The sequence below is a fragment of the Glossina fuscipes genome, unplaced genomic scaffold (assembly GCF_014805625.2).
Source record: "Glossina fuscipes isolate IAEA_lab_2018 unplaced genomic scaffold, Yale_Gfus_2 1, whole genome shotgun sequence".
In the NCBI taxonomy this organism is placed as follows: domain Eukaryota; kingdom Metazoa; phylum Arthropoda; class Insecta; order Diptera; family Glossinidae; genus Glossina; species Glossina fuscipes.
In genome coordinates this window covers 45148732-45168613 of record NW_023998415.1, presented here as the reverse complement: position 1 = coordinate 45168613, position 19882 = coordinate 45148732, and positions in this window count along the sequence as shown.

Here is a 19882-nt window from a genome sequence, read left to right as displayed (position 1 = left end):
CGTTTATAATCTTTGAAATTAGCCGCAAAATCCTACGAAAACGCAACAAAAACAATCCAAAGAATGAAGTGGAAATACATTTTATTCGGATTTCTTTTTGTGTTTTTGGAAAAATACGAAACTTTATACATAATCGGATTTGTCCCGTAAATGAGATGCGTCTCATAAATGAACAGAAGGGAATTAAAAAAGAGAGAAACAAAAAAAAAAAAAGAAACAAAATTAAAAATTCATTCTCTGCTGAGTTAAATTTAAAGACGAAACCGCAACAAAAAACAACAACAACGTCGTCACATATAAAAAAAACATAAAAAAGCTGACTAACGTCTAGGGTAGGTTAGGTAGTTCACGCTATCCTAAAAGTTTCTTCAATGGACATTTGTTCTCTTATCGATGACGAATCAGTCGCTAGTGTGTATACTTTCATTTGATGTCATTCGGCGTAAGGATAGCGAGATCTTTATCAGTTATATATATATATATATATAGGTATATATTTTTCTGAAACACGCCCCCTTTTGACGGGTAATTTCTATAAGCCGCAAAAATGAAGACAAGAAAACGAAATTTGGCATAAGCTTCAGTGTCCCCCCCAAAATACATATGTTTTTGATCAGCATCAAATTCTAAATCGATTTAAGTATTTCCGTCGGTCAGTCCGTCCGTCTGTGTAATGCCTGTTTCAGACATTCTGCTGGCAGCAATAATGAAGCTATCGAAAATGGGCTAAATCGATTGAAGGACACACCACCCACAGCATCACATCAACACAGCATCAGCATCAATTGAACACAAATTTATATGGACCACACATTAGACGGACAGACATATGCACAGATGGGACAGAGAGTTAGGCTTAGTATTTGTCGGTATAATAAAAGGATGAGAATCTATCTTAACGCGCTTTCTCTTATTATATACGTTCGCAAAAATTTGATCCTAGCCTGTAGCGCGCCAATGATGTAGGGTATAAAAAAACAATGATGAAAATGGTTGAATATGAAAAATGTTGAATTTGGCGAAAAGTTTCGTGGAGTAGTAACAAATGAGCAGTTGCTTCATTGTGCACTTGTATTCTTGATGCTTCGAAATAAAGTTGCATGTAAACATTTCCTTCATTGCTGCTATGATTCATGCCGGCTTGTATATCTATCTATCTATGTCCCTTGAAATCTACTTTGAATAACGAACAATTAAAAATTATATATAAATTAATTGTTATGGCAGTAGTTTTTCATTGTTTTTTTTTTTCAAAACTCAAGTGTTATTCTGTTCTATTCTTACACACACACATAAATTAAAAATGATTGTTGAGACAAATATTTGTATAAATGAACTCAACTATGCAACGGGCAAATGAATAAACAGACACAACAATATGAACATGAAAATTGAACAAAATCATTAAACGACAACTGAAATCAAGTAAGCCAAGAACTTGAAATTGGAATCCAACCTCTCTCTGCACTGTATATTCATTCTATATAATGCAATGAATTGATGGTAGCAGGCGCTGTTTCATAAGCGTAAATAGGACGCTTTTTTCACTTTGTTCTTTTTTTTATTTTTTTTTCTTTCATTTTTTTTAATTTTTGCATATAAAGTCATGATTAATATGCTTTTAGCACTTGCTCCTTGTTGTTGCAATTATTAAAACGATCACATGCACTCGACAACCATATGTGCGTACAGAAAGCCCATAAAAACTGTTTTTTTTTTTTTTTTCTTTCTTTTTTTTTATTTTAAATTTAACAAACTGATGACAAGTAATGGTTACACATAGCCCACAAGACTAAGGAATATATCGTGACTGCTACCAGCATTTAACTGAATTTGCATTCAGTCTTCAGTCGTCATATTTTATTAATCCTTAGGGAAAACTAATAGAAAATATTTGCAAAAAATTTTCATTTTAATGTCGGTAATAATCGAATAATCATAAGTTTGTGACAATAAATGTGTGCCTTATTATTGAGAAGCATAAAAGAAGCCAGCATAAGGATGAAGAACACATGAAGCTATTTTGATATATGTATATATTAATATAAAGATTTAAGAATCAATCAATATCAATTGAACTTTTGATGGCAATGGAAATGCTTCAAGTCTTTTGATACTGAAGAGATGAAGTTGTCAAAAAAAAAAAAGTTATCAACAATTCACTTCGATATATCGATCGAACCTTAATTGAATAAGAAAATCGTTCAACCTCTAACTTGGTTAGTTAGCTAAGATCGAGACAGAAATGGAAAAGAAAGCATATTATCATCTTGGCTTTCCACGTGTACGGTACGAGATGCATGAACATGAAATTTTTTTTTGAATTCAAAATAAAAAAAAGATATTGAAAGCTTTTACGATAATGGAAAGATCAAAATTTTGAAAGCTGACAGTTATGTCTATATAGTGCATGTATGTGCAATGAAAGGATGAATAACTAGTAGACGCGCGTGAAACGTTTGTTCAATCTATTCTATAGAACTTTAGCAAATAGCAATGTTAAGAAGAAGGTAAGAACAAAATTTATAACAAAAAAAAAAAAAAGACAAAGAAAAAAAAAAAGAAAATAAATTTCAAATAATTCATGAAGAAATCATAAAAAACAAAGAGGGCACATACAACTAACTATAGATACCTGGTCGTATATATTGCGCATAAAGCAGGGAAAAGATGATGGCCCCGAATTGTGCCGGTAGCAATGCATAAACGTGTCTGAATCGTGTAAAACAAAAAAGAGTAAATTCATATAATGATAGTAATGCAGGCAGACAGTCAGGCGGTCGGGTAGGCTATGCTTTCAATCCAACCATTTATATTGATTCATATATACATATACAAACATATATACATACATATATATACTACTACAACTAATTCTCGATTATTACACATTGAGGATGTGTGTTATGTATGCAGCTGCATAGATGAATGTTTAAATTTGATCTTAAGCGCCTGCGCGCGTTATTTTACTGTACACGAGTGTGCGTTAAAACCAGAGCAAGTTTATTACTTATTATATTATGTGATGCATATTAAAAGTATGATTTTTATAGATCATCATAATGATGCTAATGTTGCTGTTTCTGTTGCTGCTGTTGCTGCTGTTGCTGCTGTTGTTGTTAATAATGTTAGTGTTCTCGCATGGTGTTGCCAATAATAAACGCCATAATGATGATGTTGCTGTTGATTGCCAGCTGAGCGCGTGCTTAATGCATAACTTTTGCATGCTTGCCTGTTGATTTGGCTGCCAACTCAGCATGCCATCCGGTATAATGAGCTTTCATTGAACTCATCTCTTTCATTCTCTATCTCGTTCGCTCAATTTCTTATTTCTCTTTACGTTTGCCATTCATTGTCTTTCCCTATTTACTTCTTTTTTTTTTTTTTTTTTTTTTTTTTTTTTTTTAGGCATTATGGCATTTGCACGAGCACGTATAATCTGACTATGCAGAGTGTAGAAGTTAAATCGAAAAACCGCCCAGAAGGTAAATTATTCTAATCTATTTTCTAAAGTTTTCCAGTCCAGTCCCGTCCAATCCAATTCATTTTAACAAAATGCGCATTAGTACATCTATATACATACATATATATATATATATACGATGCTCAAACTGTTTTCCATTTTCATTTAACTGGCAGCTGCAAATTGTTCTTTATGCTTACAGTGTTTCTCGTGTAAGAGACGCGCTTTCATCTCAGTTAAATGATAAGTTTTTTTTTTTTTTTTTTTCCTTTTAATTTACAATAATCTTTTTTTGTGTTTTCAATTTTTCTAAATAATATTCAACTTGATGTTAATCTTAATATTTGATAATATATATATATATATATATATATGAATGATATCGGATCAGTTTTTCAATAAATGACTTAAAACCTATTCCGTATTCGCATTTGTCAAGCGGTAACCCTCTCACTACTTCAATGAGGGCGCGAATGCGAGCTTATTGCTAATTAGCCAGAATAGTTTTCGAATGTTGGAATGTTGGCGAAACGTAATTCTCCTATATACTATATATAGAAATATAATAAACAGTAAAAGACAATAAAAGTGAATGAAAAAATAAATGTTACGCAAAAGCTGTTCACTCAGTTAAATGGAAAGAACTGTAACGGCCACAAATAAACATTTGTCTACTCTTCTAATCGTCTTGACTCTGACTTCTTCCTTTGTACGTGCATAGGTAAGTTTCTAGAATTTTAATAAGTTTGTTGTTCATATATTTTGCACAGCAGCCAGTCACCTATCGTATTGCAACTACACATAAAAGCACAATTTTTGTTATAATTTTTTTTTTTCCTTTTTATTGCCAACAAATCGCTCATTGTATTATTTTATGTGTGCGTTTGTCTTTCTGTATTATTTGCGAACTAAGCTATTATTGTTCGTATGAAACTGGTTTTACACTTGATTACCATACATGTACATATTAAATCTATCCTATACTGACCGATCTGTCTGTCTTTTCCTGATTTACAATGCATTTGTTCGCCTCTCTCTCTTAATGCCAAATGTTTGGCTATAATAATAGTCGGTACTCCTCCTATATTTATATATAGAGAATATGGTCCGTTTTTTCGTCTTCTTAATCCTTCAGATGGTAGGTGTCTGTGTTTGGATTTCTGTGTGTGTGTGTGTGTGTATGTATGTATGTATGTGTTTGCGCGCGCTAAGCAAATATGCTGTGCGTTGTTCAGATTGATGTATAAAATGCATTTACTTGACATTAAGCAGCTCTAGATTTATATCAGCAATCACTCAAAGTTGCCAGGTAAAATGTCTTTCTGTCTCACATTTATTTGATTGTTCGCATTAAATCTCTTATTTTCTCTTTACCTTTAGTTCACTCTTCCTTACGTTAGTTTATGATGAATTTTTATGTTTCTTTTTTTTTTTTTTTTTTTTTAGGTTTTCTCTTTATATATATATATATATATATATGTATGTGTATATGTATTTTTTATTTTCATCTTCTATTTCTTTCATTTATGATTAAATTCCAAGATATTTTAATGCAAGTAAACATTTTACTCTACTGATGATCGTCAGGTTTGGTTCTTTATTAGTAAATGATTGTTAATGTAGTGCGTTCATCATAATGCATTAGTGTAAGATTAGGATTTAGCGTTACGTTGGAACATTTCTTTAAAGTGCAGTGACCTGCAGGAAAACTGCGCTATAGCCATCTGTTAAATGCTGGTGAATGCTTCTATTATACCATAATTGTTAGCATTAAGTTATTTTGTGTTTGACTTTATACTCCTCACACTGTACAAAATGCAATTTGTTCCTTTATTCAATTTCTAATAAGAGAAAAATTGTTATTATTATTAAGTGTTATTATGCTTTCTATTCAGCCAGATATGTTTTCTAATGCGATCGAAACTGATAGTTAACATCGGCTTCTAATAGGTAATAGTAGTGACTGCTAATATCGTCAATTCCGAAAGAGAGCAGAGCAGACTGTAAACATGGCTTTGTCATATTTCAGAATTTGAAGACTCGAATTGATAAGCGCGTACGAATTATGTATTGTGTATGTTGCTCGTTGATAACACTAATCCCATTTTCTCGATGCGCCTAATGCACATATCCTGAGACAATAAATTAAAAATATCTAAGTCAAATTTCCATTTGCCCCGGCAGCAAAGGACAGCGATAAATCCGCTCATAATGTTGCTCAAAGCAAAAAGGTGTAAACGTTTCGCTGCGTTGCAAATGTTTGGCAATTTTTATGTGCCCGCTGTAGAGGGTGATCAATAATTGTCGGAACTAAGTTTAAATTATTTATTTATTTATTTATTTATTTATTTATTTTTTTTTGTTCATCGACAGTTTTCTTCAACGGTGCCACCACCATTGCACGGTTCTCCCTCACGCCCATGTTTTCTTAATAGAAAGTTTCGCAAAACACTTTCAAGAATCGTTTGAGTTTTCGCAACGACTTTGTTAAATGATGCGACACTTTTTGCTGAAGCTTTTATCGGAGATTTACAAGTATAGGATAGTCGTTCGAGGCCTCAATTGTGCAGCAATTCAAACTTCAATGCATAGGATTTTATAACTATAGCCATCGACTTGTAGCATATCGCCTTTCCTCCATGCAATATAGTGAATATTTTGAAATTTTTAAAATTCTTTTTACAATATTTTGATATTTTCTTCTTTTAAATGGCCACTGCTTTCTCCACTAATCCATCTCGTTTAAAAACAAAAACAAATTAAGCTGAGCTGAAACGGTAGTTATTGCCTTAATTTTAAAAGCAATCTTCAATAAGTCCACGAAAATGTTTTGAAAATAATAATAATAATAAAAAAAAACGTAGCTTACCTAGAATCGTTGAAGATCGTAAGCAAATCATAAACAAGCGTAACGATAGAAAATTTTGATAAGAGTTATGTTAGAATTGTTACACTTTCTAGAAATAAATGGAAATTTTTTTTTGCTTGAGACAAGACATCCATGCTTCCTGTTAATTCCTTTGGAACGAATACATTTTTATATGTAAAAGTTCTTGATAAATTGAATCCATTTTCGCCCCCTTTTCACTAATATATTCGTTTAGTTATTTAGTTTTAATCTCTCGTTCCGTACAAACTTAACCGAATGTGCAAAAAACTGCGACACAAAACATGTTCTCTGATCGTATGCATGCATGCATGCATGCATGCTTCCATGTAAAATTTTAGCTAAACAACTACATGCACGCACGATTGCACAAAAGTGTAGTGACTCACAAAATGAAGGAAAAAGGAAAAGAACACATAACGCTCACGCTGACAATAGCGAGCGATAACAGTGAACAGCGACAATAAATGGCGGCAGTAGCAACAGCAACAGCAATAGCAATGGTAATAGCAACAGCAATGGCGTACAGCAACCGCAACAGCAACGGCAACGGCAACGGCAACGAAATCGGCACTGGCACACCGGCAACAGCAATGTCGAACATAACAAATTCTTTAAGTTCAACTTTGTTACTTTAACAATTGTTTATATCTAAACTGGACAAACATTTGGCGCCAAGAAGTGCTTTTCAAGATTTACAAAATAAACTAGAAAACGCCCAAGCAATTCAACTGCCGATGACAGGGAGGTAGAAGGAAAATCGAAATTCAAAAGTTAAATTCAATTTTGCCGCTGAAAAAATATTTTTAAGGAAATTGTGCAACGAACACAAAAACTAAAACTTAATTTGGTCACGGGGCGTACATGCGCCACCACAAAAGTCAGAAACAATTGCAACAATTGCAACAACACCCGTATGTAACTGTCGTCGCCATAGTCAACAAAATAACACGTGCAACAAACAACAAACAAACGGAGACAGAGCAACGAAATGAAACGAGTTCAATAATATTTTAACGGGTCAGGTAACTGCTGCAATTGTTGTTGTTGTTGTTGTTTGGGTGGAGTGGTTACCACTCCACGCTTGTTAGACTAGTTCGAGAGTTAAGCCATTCAGCCGCCGACCGACCGACCGAGCGAGCGAGCGAGCCAAAAAACGGGCGAACGTATAAGTGAATGAGGTTGCCAGGGCTGCTGTGCATAATGTTGTTAACACTATAATGGATAGATTTCAAAGGATTTTGTTTTCCTTGTTTCTTTTTTTTTTTTTTTTTTTTTTGTTTGTTTGTTTGTTTGTTTTTGAAATGTTCCGACCAAATTTCGCTTGAGGCTAAAAATATAGGAAAAGTTATTGTTTTTCGGGCGGGTGATGCTAATACATTCGATAGTTGAAACTAATATGACATGACAGGAGCGTGGAAGAAATAAATTCAATTTCAATCATTTTAAAACGCTTTCAAACGCAATAAATGCAGATGTGAATGTAAGAAAAAAAAAAACAAAAAAAAAAAATAAATAAATAAATAAATAGAAGAAAAAGCAAACAATGCTTGCCCTTACTTAAATATATATATATATAAAAAAAAAAAAAAAACCAAACCAAAACAGTTTATTGATTTGATGGTACGGCGAGCTCTCGATTTGTCTGAATACAAATTCTTTTGTAATTTTTTATGCGCTCCTGCTAATAAATTCATGAACTTAAGCGTTTCTTATTACGCTGTTATTGTTGCCGGTAATGATAGTTAGTGATGGTGGTGGTATTGCTGGTCCATTGAAGAACAAAAGTGTGGTTACTGACCGCAAGTGATACTACTAATCCAACTTAAAACGATTGGAGCCATTGTAAAAAGGTGCAGCTGTGTATAGTTAAAAAAGATTTTCTCTTTTTTTTTTTTTTATTTTCAATCTCTCTTTTTGTTTTTTTCGTTTTTTTTTTGTTATTTTCTTCTTTTCTCTAACTTAACGTTTCGAACGCAAGACTATCACGTTAGGAGCATAGTGAAAAAAAAAAAAAAACTACAAACTAAACGTTGATTTTTGTTTTTTCTTTTTTCTCGACCATAAAAGCAAAAACAAAACAAAAAAAAAACAAAAAAAAATCAAGAAAAAACGAGACACTCGCGTTGTACAAAACGAATTGTCGACAATCGCTTATTTCCAATTGAATGCGCTGCTAACGTAGCAAAAGCAATGGTATATAGGAGAGCTTGAGCAAAAAAAAAAAAAAAAAAAAAAAAAAATGAAACGATTTCAATACAAATGCGCTATAACGGTCAGTATAGCGCATACAATTTTTCAAATCACTTTAGTTTAAAGCATTTTTAAATATATACGAAAACAAACGCAACAACAACAATAATAACAACAACAGTACAGTACATGCACAATTTACTTGTACATATATATTATGTATTATGAAAAAAAAAAAAAAAATTATTTAGCACACACATACATACATACATACATGCATACATTATATTATTCAGTATTCAACAACAATATAATTTTCTCTAGTCAAAGCTAAAACAGCATAAAATTTTTGTTGTATTGAACACAATACAAAAAAGTAAAAATAAAAAAAAAAAACACACAAACTGTGAACGGTTTGCAATGTCGTCAGGACGAATTATAAATGCCCGGTACTTGCGATAATAATCATATCAAAATTGTCACAAGGAATAGCGAGCGTCGTTACTATCGTTTGAATTTCTTTAATATCGAGTAAAGGATAGGAAGCCCGCTTAAAAGACTTGTGCTTTCGTCGTTAATAAGCAAATTGTAGGTCGTTCTATGGCATCGTAAGTTATGCTGCAATAGAATACAAAAGCAATTCTTTACACATGATTTCCCCCGTTATTGTTGACTTTTATTCAATCATTTTGATTATATCGTAGCACTGAGGTTCATAAACTATTTTCAATCATCGATGTTTGCCATTGATCTGTTCAAAAAAATCTCCACACGGGTATATCTGGTATATAGTTGTGCGAATACAAACGACTCGCAATCGAATAAAAAGAGTCATAATCTGATAAATATATATATATATACATATATATATATATATATACGGTTTGCTTTAGTTACAACAAAAGTGAAGGTTAGCATCACTGCGCTTTAAAATTTACTTTCGATAATTTTGGAGAATTTTTCAAATAAATATTTTGTTTCGTGAAAAGGTTTTCAATATTCAGAATACAATAATGATAGTGGACGTGTGCTATAACAGCTTTAGTATATCTACTGTTTATGTATAAGAAAATATAAATGAATAAAAAACTAAAAACGTCTTTGTACCAAAATGGAAGAAAAAAAATTCTATAAAAATTTTTTAAAAACACTATCGAACACAGTTCGGTAGCTATAGCGATAGCTTTGACGCCATCAACAACAGTTTACCATCACCATAGCCCGCCGCCACATAACGAAAAATGAAAAATGATTGTTTTCAACTTTTATGAACGAACGAACAATTTTTGAAAGCATTCATAACTTATTGTTATATAGTGCGAATGCCTGTGAATGTGTTGGTGTATGTAACAACGAAAGAAAAAAAAAAAAAAAGAACGAAAAAAGTACGCCCCCTTTTATATGCCATACTTTGTTAATATAAATTTTTGTATACCGTTGTATAAAATTGTATTTTGTTTATTTTCTATTAAAAAAAAAAAATTCTTTTTTTTTATTAAAAAAAAAAAATTCTTTTTTTTTTTTGAAAATCGTTAAATGGAGAAAGAAAATGTATATATAGATATGTACGTATGTATGAAGATTTAGTAACCATTTACTGTGTGGGCATAAATATTAGTTATTTTTGTTTTGTGTATCAATGTTTTTTTTTTGTTTTTTTTTTTTTGTTTTTTAGCTTTTTCATTTTAGTTTGTTATAATTTACATAATCGGAGAGATCAGTCACTTTGCTGTGCACAAAATAATTGGTCTACATAATCTCCGTTAGGTGGCATTAATCTGCTGGTTCAAGTTTTCGATTCAAATTTCACTTTAGACCAAAAAGGCCACATTTCGACCATCTATGATGCATTATTAAGCTGTGTGTTTACCAAAACGAAAAAAATATAAATAAAAAAAAAATTTCCATTTCTTCTGCAAAAATTTTCAGGTACGAAAGTTGCCCTTGACATGGCATGAAGGAGTCATGTGAACGCGTCAATATCAATCAACATACGTATATAAATATATATATAACGTATTATATAACGTTGAGCATCTATAAAATATCATAAACGACTGATGAACGGTCTATTCACTTCACTTTATTGAAAGAGAGTGTATGTTTGAAAGACTCCTCCTTATTTAAATATTTAGGTAAATTTGATGACTTGAAATTTTATGAAAATGAATTAATTGACTTGAGATATTTTTGAAATGTAGTCGGGGATTTAAACAATGCTCGCAAGGAATAGTATTGTCGTTTACACTTTATACAGATTAACTGATTTGAATTTAAAGAATGGACAGAGTTAATCGATGCGATTCCTCATATCATCTGTTTGAAGTCTCTCTGGTCAACTCTTCGAATTCGATTCGTTGCGATTTTTAATTATTTACATTTATACATTATTCATATATTTATTCATTCAATCTATACTCTACACCAGTTGTGATGAGTAGAATATGTAACGTAAAGTGCAAACAAACTCTCTTTTGTCCACTGTTTACGATCGATTAGATTAAAAATCGCATTTCTATCTTGTCTATCTGACTTCGTTTGTCTGTCTATCTGTCCATCTAGATGTACGTACTACATTCAAGTATTATTTTGTATTCAACTTACAGTTTACAAATTTTTGAGTTAAATTTGATGAAATTCGATATAATTGTACATTTTGGCACAAGCACGATACTATTGCAAATTGCATCGGATCGGACGACTCATTTTGAAAACAACAAATGAACAAAATTTGCAATTTTTGAAATCTCTCGACAAAAATCGTACATGAAAAATTTGGTTACCAGGTGGCAAATATTTTGAGACCCTCTGCCCCATGTAAATTGTGTTAACATTTAGACAATAGAAGAGAACTAATTGTGAAAATGTTGTTAACAAATTTCTTCGATAATAGTTATAAAAAATTGTATTAATTGAAATTGCAGTAGGGTCTTTATTGGTCGTATATACGGACTTTTTTTTTTATTTTATTTCAATTATTTAAGTATTTTTAAATTGTTTATACGTAATTTATAGTAGATTTTAAAACACGAAACAACATTTCGTAGACTTTTGTTTTCGTATTCGTATATTATTGTTATTATTAAGAACGTGGCTACGCTTATATGGTACGGTATGACGAAAGAGTGTTTGTGTTGCTTTTAATGACTCTCTGATAAAGGCGTCACGATGCGAGGAAATTGATACAAAGGGCACGAACATGATGCTCTTTGTAAATATATCCGTTACTATTATATCTACGGGCTTACAATGGATCGCTTTCAATATCTACGGGCAATATATTTAAAGATGAGCATAATTGATTGGCTATTAAATTAGTTCGCTTAATAATGTAAAGTGAAAAGAATCGATAAGATATACATAAGAATAATTTATAAATAAATAAATTTATGCTTAATGCAAATGATATTTTCTTTTTTTGATCAGTTTCAAGCTAAGGTTAACTTAAGGGCTTCTATTCTGAGTGAGTTGTTTGTGTAACAGTTTTACTAATATTATTATTATTATTATTATTTAATTTATTCAAATTTTGGACGAAAGACGACGACTACTTAAGTATTTGCAAAAGTTTTTACACGATCTGAAATCGATCGGAATATAACACACAATGCATTTTTCTTATAAAAATTTTTCTATTCATTCTTTTAAAGAAAGAATGACGGGTTTATCTTAAACGATATCTATGGTAAATTTTTCACTTTTTTTAAAAAGAAATTTTTGGTATAGAGAGGTAAGCAGATGATAATGCGAAGGACATATCTTAAACAGAATATAATGAGTGATTGTGGATTGTGGAACTGATAAGTTGAACTTTGCAAGTTTTTGCAGCATTCGCTGGGCTAGTTACCTTCCCATTGGCGGGGATAAAGGTGAAGACACCAGCAAACACCAGGCATCTGTTGGAAGGCCTGCCCACAATACTTCTTTGCAAAAAGATGATTGAGAGTAAACTCTCTGGAAATCCGGACATAAGACAACAAAGAACACCCTTTAGGGGAGACACATTTAAGGTAAATTTTGCTAATTGATTTTCTTCTTACACTCTACTACCAGCTCCCTTCTCTTGGTACATTCTTTTTGCAGAATTAATTTCTGATTTTCAGTGAAGTCTTTACGACGAAGCAAAGTCAACTATGTTTCGTTTTGCTGTCAACATTTGCCTTTGGATTGTTGACTTTATTGCATCCCATACGCAAGGAGCATGAGTAGCCGAGTAGGTAAGAATCGCGGCTATCAAGTCTTTGTCCGCGGCTTCAAATCTTAATGCGGCAGAGTTTACTGCGGTCATAGTTATAATGAGTGCTTAACTGGTCCGGTAAAGGCATAACACTTATCTATTGGGTATACCCACCCACTAGGCTGCGGCTGCTCGCTCCTATATCTTTCTCTTTTCTCACGTATTGCACGTATAGGGGACATCTCCTGAGCCGTTAATCTTATAATAAAAACAAAAAGTAAGTTAACCGATGGCTCTGGTTATCAATGCACTGTGGTGGACCAAGGAGAGGATGAAGTAGTTAGGAAAGTAAAAAAAGGTAGAATGTCTATTTTATCCGGGAACATAAATACGGCGTGCAATACCTTTGAATATGGTAAAGTGCGCTCTTAAATAAATAAAGTCTATGGTGAAGTCTGATGAAGTCGGCGTCATTCGCGCTGAAATATGCATTTTGTTGCCGAGCACGAAAGTAAACGACTAGGAAAATATGATTTACACTTTCAAAATTTCGAAAATATTCGAAAGCGGCGAATCAAAATCCGTGCTTTCCTTCATCAACACGGAGTACAGAGTAGGTATCGGTTTTAGTTATTACTTCAAATACGAAAGTAATTATTCTCCAGAAGCTTTAAATACTTGAAATTATGTATAAGCACATGGGTGCCGTGTAGTGTACTGTTAAATATGCCCAGCACTTATCCCGGATGGATCCGAATTTCATTGTCCATGCGGAAAAGTCAAAAATTGTACTTTATTTACATCATACTAGGGTTTCTAGTATTATTCTATTATTGTAAGTGAAACAAGTTTACGGTGTGGCATATATTAATACTTAGTGCTTGTTGAATGTGTGACGCATTATCAGGATGTAGATTGTAGATTTACTTTTATTTACTCAGTCAAAGGAAGGTATGTTATAAAATTGTATAATATTTGAAATTGCATAAGTCTATCTTTGTGGCTGCAATTTAGTCAGTGATACAATTTAAATCCAATTTTAAGAGAAAAAAAAAAAAAAAGAAGAAAAGTCATGAGATCTTCTTTCTGTTCACTATTTTGATTGAGAGATCTCCGGCTTTGCTATATTTACTCGTTTTTGCACGGCACGTATCAAAAGCATGAACATATTTCTTCTCAAGATGTCTTTCGTCCAGGTTTTGTTAACACGAATGCGACCTCAAAACATCATCTATTTTATTATATAGATATTGTATATATGCTTGTGTCTATAAAGAATGCTTTTATGTATACTTTTATATAATGTAATAAGTGAATATGTATACGTATTAAAGCATATATATATATAACATACATATATACGTGTTCTGTTAATGGAAAATGTTTGCGACATTTTTTTGTATATGTTATGTGAGTTTTATTACATCGAGTATATGCCATTGTTTTTTCCTATGCTACGGTTCTACAGTGAACCGTATGCAATTTCTAGACAGAAAACAGAACAAAGTGATTTTCATAGATCTTCTTTTAAAGAAAATCAACTTTAAACCATTAACAGAATCTTTCATTCAGAGATTGAAACAAACGATAGTCGGATAGAAGAACATATTACGGGATTTCAATTAATTTTCAAAATTTAATTAATTTTGGTTGAGTTAGATTGACGGATCCAATGTTTCGCTTTTCATTGTCTCTTAACTGGGCGTTTTCACACGCGCTCTATCGTACGGCTTAATAGGTTAGGTTAGTATTGCGCCCTTAGTTATGCGATTCTAAAGCGATTTGTATCCGGAAAAATGCGATGAAATTTTTACGTGATGTAGTATTAACTTTTTTTGTGCGAATATATGTAAGCGTTTACTTATAAGGTGTTTTATGTTTTTAACCTTTTCAGGATCATGCCCTGTTTAGACTACAAATTTGCACACAAATGATATGTTTTTAGGCAAATCATTGTTGCTTATCTACTACTGAATAGCGACTATGGCTAAGCTATTTCTGAAATCTTGGCCATCGACTATTGCAAGGGTTGCTCAATTATTTTGCTTGTTGATTGGTAAGTTGGTTGATTGCTTCGAACACTTGCATTGACTGCATATATATATATATATATATATATATGTAACGAGAGAGAAATCTAGTTTTTCTCGCCTAATGATTTCAACAAAATTTTCCTTTTATGCAAAATGGATTTTTAATTACTTCGCAGCTAAATTAAGTAAAATTTTTCTGGTTGAATTTATAAATGTTTAAAATGCGAAATGTATATGTGTGATATATAAGCATTGTTCTGCAGGGTTAACTTGATAATCGTTTAAGGTGAAAATTGCATTTTTTACGACTTTTATTCTCTTAGGTTAATTCGTGATAATATTTTGTAAAATGAACAGAAAAGGCCGCAAGTAAATGTGAAACCCGAAAAAATGTATGACTTTTGACATGTTTTCTAGGAAACCAATATATTGCAAAAAATCCAATTAAATATTAGTTGGTGCACAATTCCATGCACCATGCACACGTCGCCTTCATTATTTTACTCGAAGAAAATGAGCTTCGATGAAAGAAGCATTTACAAAAAAAAAAAAAAAAAAAAAAAAAAAAACAAATAAAAATAAAAAACCTTAAATGAATACAAAAAAAAAAAAAAAAAACCAAAATAAGAAACTCTTGGGTACCATAACTTTTGCTTGCCGTCTTTGAAACGAGTGCGTAACTCTCTAGGGATGAAAAACCAAAGAAGGCAAACAATAAGTATTTGTGCGCAAGTGCAGATGCGTATGAAGTTAAAGTAACATCCTTGTCAGCGTCAATAGCGTGGAACGAAACCAATTATGGTGTCTATGTCAACGGCCCCAACAACACAAGGCATCAGCATCAGCATCAGCATCACGGGGAGATAATACGTAAAAGAAGTGCTGTACTCATCTACAAAAAAGGACTTTAAAAACGATGACAGCATCAGGCGACAGCTAATACCAATAAAGGGAAAATATGGGAAGGTAGGGCAACATCAATAAGAGCAAAAGCAACAACAACAACAACAACAACAATAGCAATAACAAGAAAAAAACAAAAAATTCCATATTACAAAACAATGATCGAAACAATCCGTATATAAAACTAAGCCAAGCAGTCAATGATTGGGGGAACAAAGAGTTTACCGCAACAGCATACGTTCACGTATCTAGGCATCCACACACAATGAAAATGACAATAAAATCCAATGATAACTAAAAAAGTGAAAAAGCCCCCACAACACAAAGCAAAGCCTGTAAGTGCTGTTGTTATATACTAGCGTTGAATAAGTAGCGAAAAGGCAGCGGGAGGGGTAATAGATTTTTTTTTTCACTCTCTATCTTTCTGTCTTTCTCTCTCTCTCTCTCTCTCTCTCTCTCTCTCTTTTTTTTTCGCTTTTTGACAATGTGTGTGATGTCGTTAGCGATAAAAACAATGACTTTGTTATAGGTGAACAGTGAAATGTTGTGTTTGTTTTTAAAACACAGTTTGTGGCATAAGCCTGGAAAGTGCCACAATTGGGCGGCCAGTAAACTCATGCAAAAAGAAGTCCCGCTTACATACTGCCACCCTACCTACATTATAGGAGATTATAGTGTTTCCTGTTTTTTTTTCCTGATGGCAACGCGATGATGGTACGCGTGTGCATAATTAAAATACAATGTGACAGCAAGCGACAATAACAACAACGGTAACAATAAGAGAATAGCAGAAAAGCAACAGTAGCAACAGCAGGGTAGCATAAAATGCAAACAAACAAAAGGCAAAGTTAGCTAAGAGCATATGAATGATTATATACAATAACAACTAACTGTCAGCTCAATTTTTATATAAAATACCATATGCGGGAAGGAGATGGTGACCGGTATGTATACACATACATACCATACGTAAGTATATAACATAGTTATATACCAAACTTAACTTATATACTTCTAAATATATAAAGTTTATAACAAATCGTGGATACTCTTAACTAACACTTCAATATCCACAAAATATATAACAGCCAGTGATTACTGCCAATTTGAAGACGTAGCATGTAACGGTTTCGACGATTTGACAATAGTCCACCAATATATATGTAAATATTATATTAATTTTTATTTTCAAATTATTTGGTTTTTTTTTTTTTTTTTCATTTTAAGGCACTTTGAGTATTTAACATACTCTTGTCTTACAAACTGATCTCTATATAATCAAAGTGATCTTAATCGTCCTATAGAGCATTCAATGGAGGCACGAAATTCACAAATATTCAATGAAATACATTATGGGCGATGAAAGTCTACATTTCAATACGCTACGTCTTATAAGTAACCAAACGTCATCATCACGTTTTCGTATCATTTAATAAACGAAACTGGAAGTGAAATACTGTTATATCGTAAATAATAATTCGGTACATTTCGTCTCATTGAAGTCATCTAATATAAGTAAAAATATATTTTTTTACGAAGATTATTTTTTATTTGTATTTTTATTTTATTTTTTTTGTGTACAATCAAAATATGGACGCATTAAATGTAGTATCTCCATAACAGAACTCATCTCGAACGTAAAAACGCATCCGTATGAATTTTCGTTGAGTTTGAGTTGAGTCTTGGCACCAATATCCGTTGAATAGTACACGCCCCCAAAATTTATTTATGTAAAGAAATCGCTTCTCGTTTAGTTACAAACATTTGCGTGAAATTAATACGAAATGTAATTCGAGGTATGTAGGGTACGATAGAATAAAATGGAACGGTTGACCGAATGACAATACAAGTGAAATACATATATATATATATATATATGCGCGCGTGTGTGTGTGTGTGTGTATGTGTCTGTTACATGCATACATAAGCATTCATACAACAGCATAAAGAGATATGGACAGACAATTGTTGTTTTGTTAGTTCATTGAGAGCTACATATATGACCGGCTTATGTCATCGCAAATTACAACCAGAGATATATATAGAGATAAATGTAAACGAATTGCCTTAATTGTGGGGGCAGTAGTAGTTTGTCAGTCATTGTTAATCAGCCACTCGTTCACATGCAATACGCTCGCAAACAAATGTCATTCATTCAGTCATTCATTGTATTATTACTCAATATTATTAAAATGTTTTCAGAAATTGTTTCAGACAATATTATGTTATGTTTGCTGATTACATCAACTCTTTTTATAATATATATATATATATATATATATATATATACATATATGTATATATGTGTGTGTATTTGTATTGATATTTGAATTTATTTCCTTACACTTCTGTTTGGAAAAATTTTAAATTAAATTTTTTAATGCATTTCACTTTCATGCTGTCGTGAATGTTTTCTCATATGTTACACATGTTGCCTTATGTTTTGTTTGACGTTATATTAATGTTTACCGCAGTATTTATAACAAAAAAAAAAAAAAAAAACTCAGAAAAAAAGCATATTTAAGGGGGATATCTTTCATTGGCACAACATATGTTCCCATTTTTTTTTTTTTCTTTTTTTTTCTCTCTTTCCATACTTTCATAAACATATTCAACGGATCTTAAGCTTTTCATTTCAATTGAATATCAAAGGTCAAGTTTATGCTTTCAAAAATAAACCAAAGTGTGAAGAAATGAAAATATTGCTGCAAATTATTCTTCGAAATGGCGAAATGATGCTTACCCTTGATATGCGTTTGTGTGTTTTTTCTGTTCACTTCAATTGACTTTTTTCCATTTTGAAAGATATATATTAACAAAAAGATACATAGCTAAATGCAAATCAATGTCGTTTGTCCTTATTTCCTCCATTGAGCCATAAATTACTTTATTTAAAATTCTTTCGCCCTTAAAAAGCGTTGCATCCTTGCCGTGATTAAACGAAAGAATTTTTTCACAGTTATGCCGGACCTTTTCATTTCCTGCATAGAGAGATGAACTGCGCGAGGTGAGCGAGGTTATCGCTTCTCAAATCATGTTCTTTGCCAGGAAAGCCACTCGTTCAGTAAAGCAGAGAATCTTTGTTGATTTGATTTTGTGACGTTACAATAACAATGGAACAGTGCTTACGTCACCATATGCTTAGAATTAAAGCCTAGATCCCTTTAACTTGTACTAAAGAGCGAGAAATCATCGAAACAAGTAGCATTTTTTATGGCTTAACTTTAAGGACGATTCGCTTCGCTATTTGTACTTTAATAATACGTTTCGTTAGGTAATTAATTCTTTAATTCTGTTTATATTAAATCGACTCGCAGGCGACTGTTTGAAAATTATTGGCTTTTCTCCAATCTTGCTTTCTTTTGCACACAACACCGAAATGCCTCGGACGCGTGCATCAAGCGAGTTAGAAATTAATCTTTGCACCAATTGCATGCTCGACTATATACATCTATATATATATATATATATATATATGTAATATAATAATAACTCCGGCTTGGGTCGAGAGTATTTTCTTTAACCTATCATCGATTTGGTATAATGAAATTTCTTTCTTTCTGGAATTTGCATACATCCGTATGGGTATAAAACAAGGCTTAAGGAAAAATGCTAATAAGCTACTGTTTGCGATACTATCGTATAGGGATCATAGTTCTTACGCCTACGCAACATTTTCATGAAATGAACTAAGAATTATTTTTAAAAATTCATTTTGTCTTTCATTTGCTCTTAAATCCACAGAATTTTTCTCTCAATGATATTTAGAGTTATTAACTCAGTAATTCTCTTCTGTTGCAGTTACAAATGAATTAAATGTCAATTTTCATAGTTGCTATACTGAAACGTTAAACAAGAGAAAAACAAAACAAAAAAAAAAAAAAAAAAGAAGAAAAGCAATGACAAGTGACATCTGTGCAACACCGATATACAAAATTAACAATGTTGCTGTCATCCAAGCAAAATGGAAAACATGCACACATCTGTGGAAGGTTTGGATGGAATTCAGAATACCGTAGTTAACTTACTATTTAGTAAGAGTTCCGATCATTTTACCCTTTCCTGATATCAAGAAGAAGAAGAAGAAGAAAAAACACTATAGCGGGCCACGGATCACTATTAACTATCCTATATCAATTCACAGTTCAGTTATTCATATAGTGACTCTTCAATATAAGCCGTTATATGGGAAGTGCCCAAAGAAGCGGTTCGATCCGAACTATTTT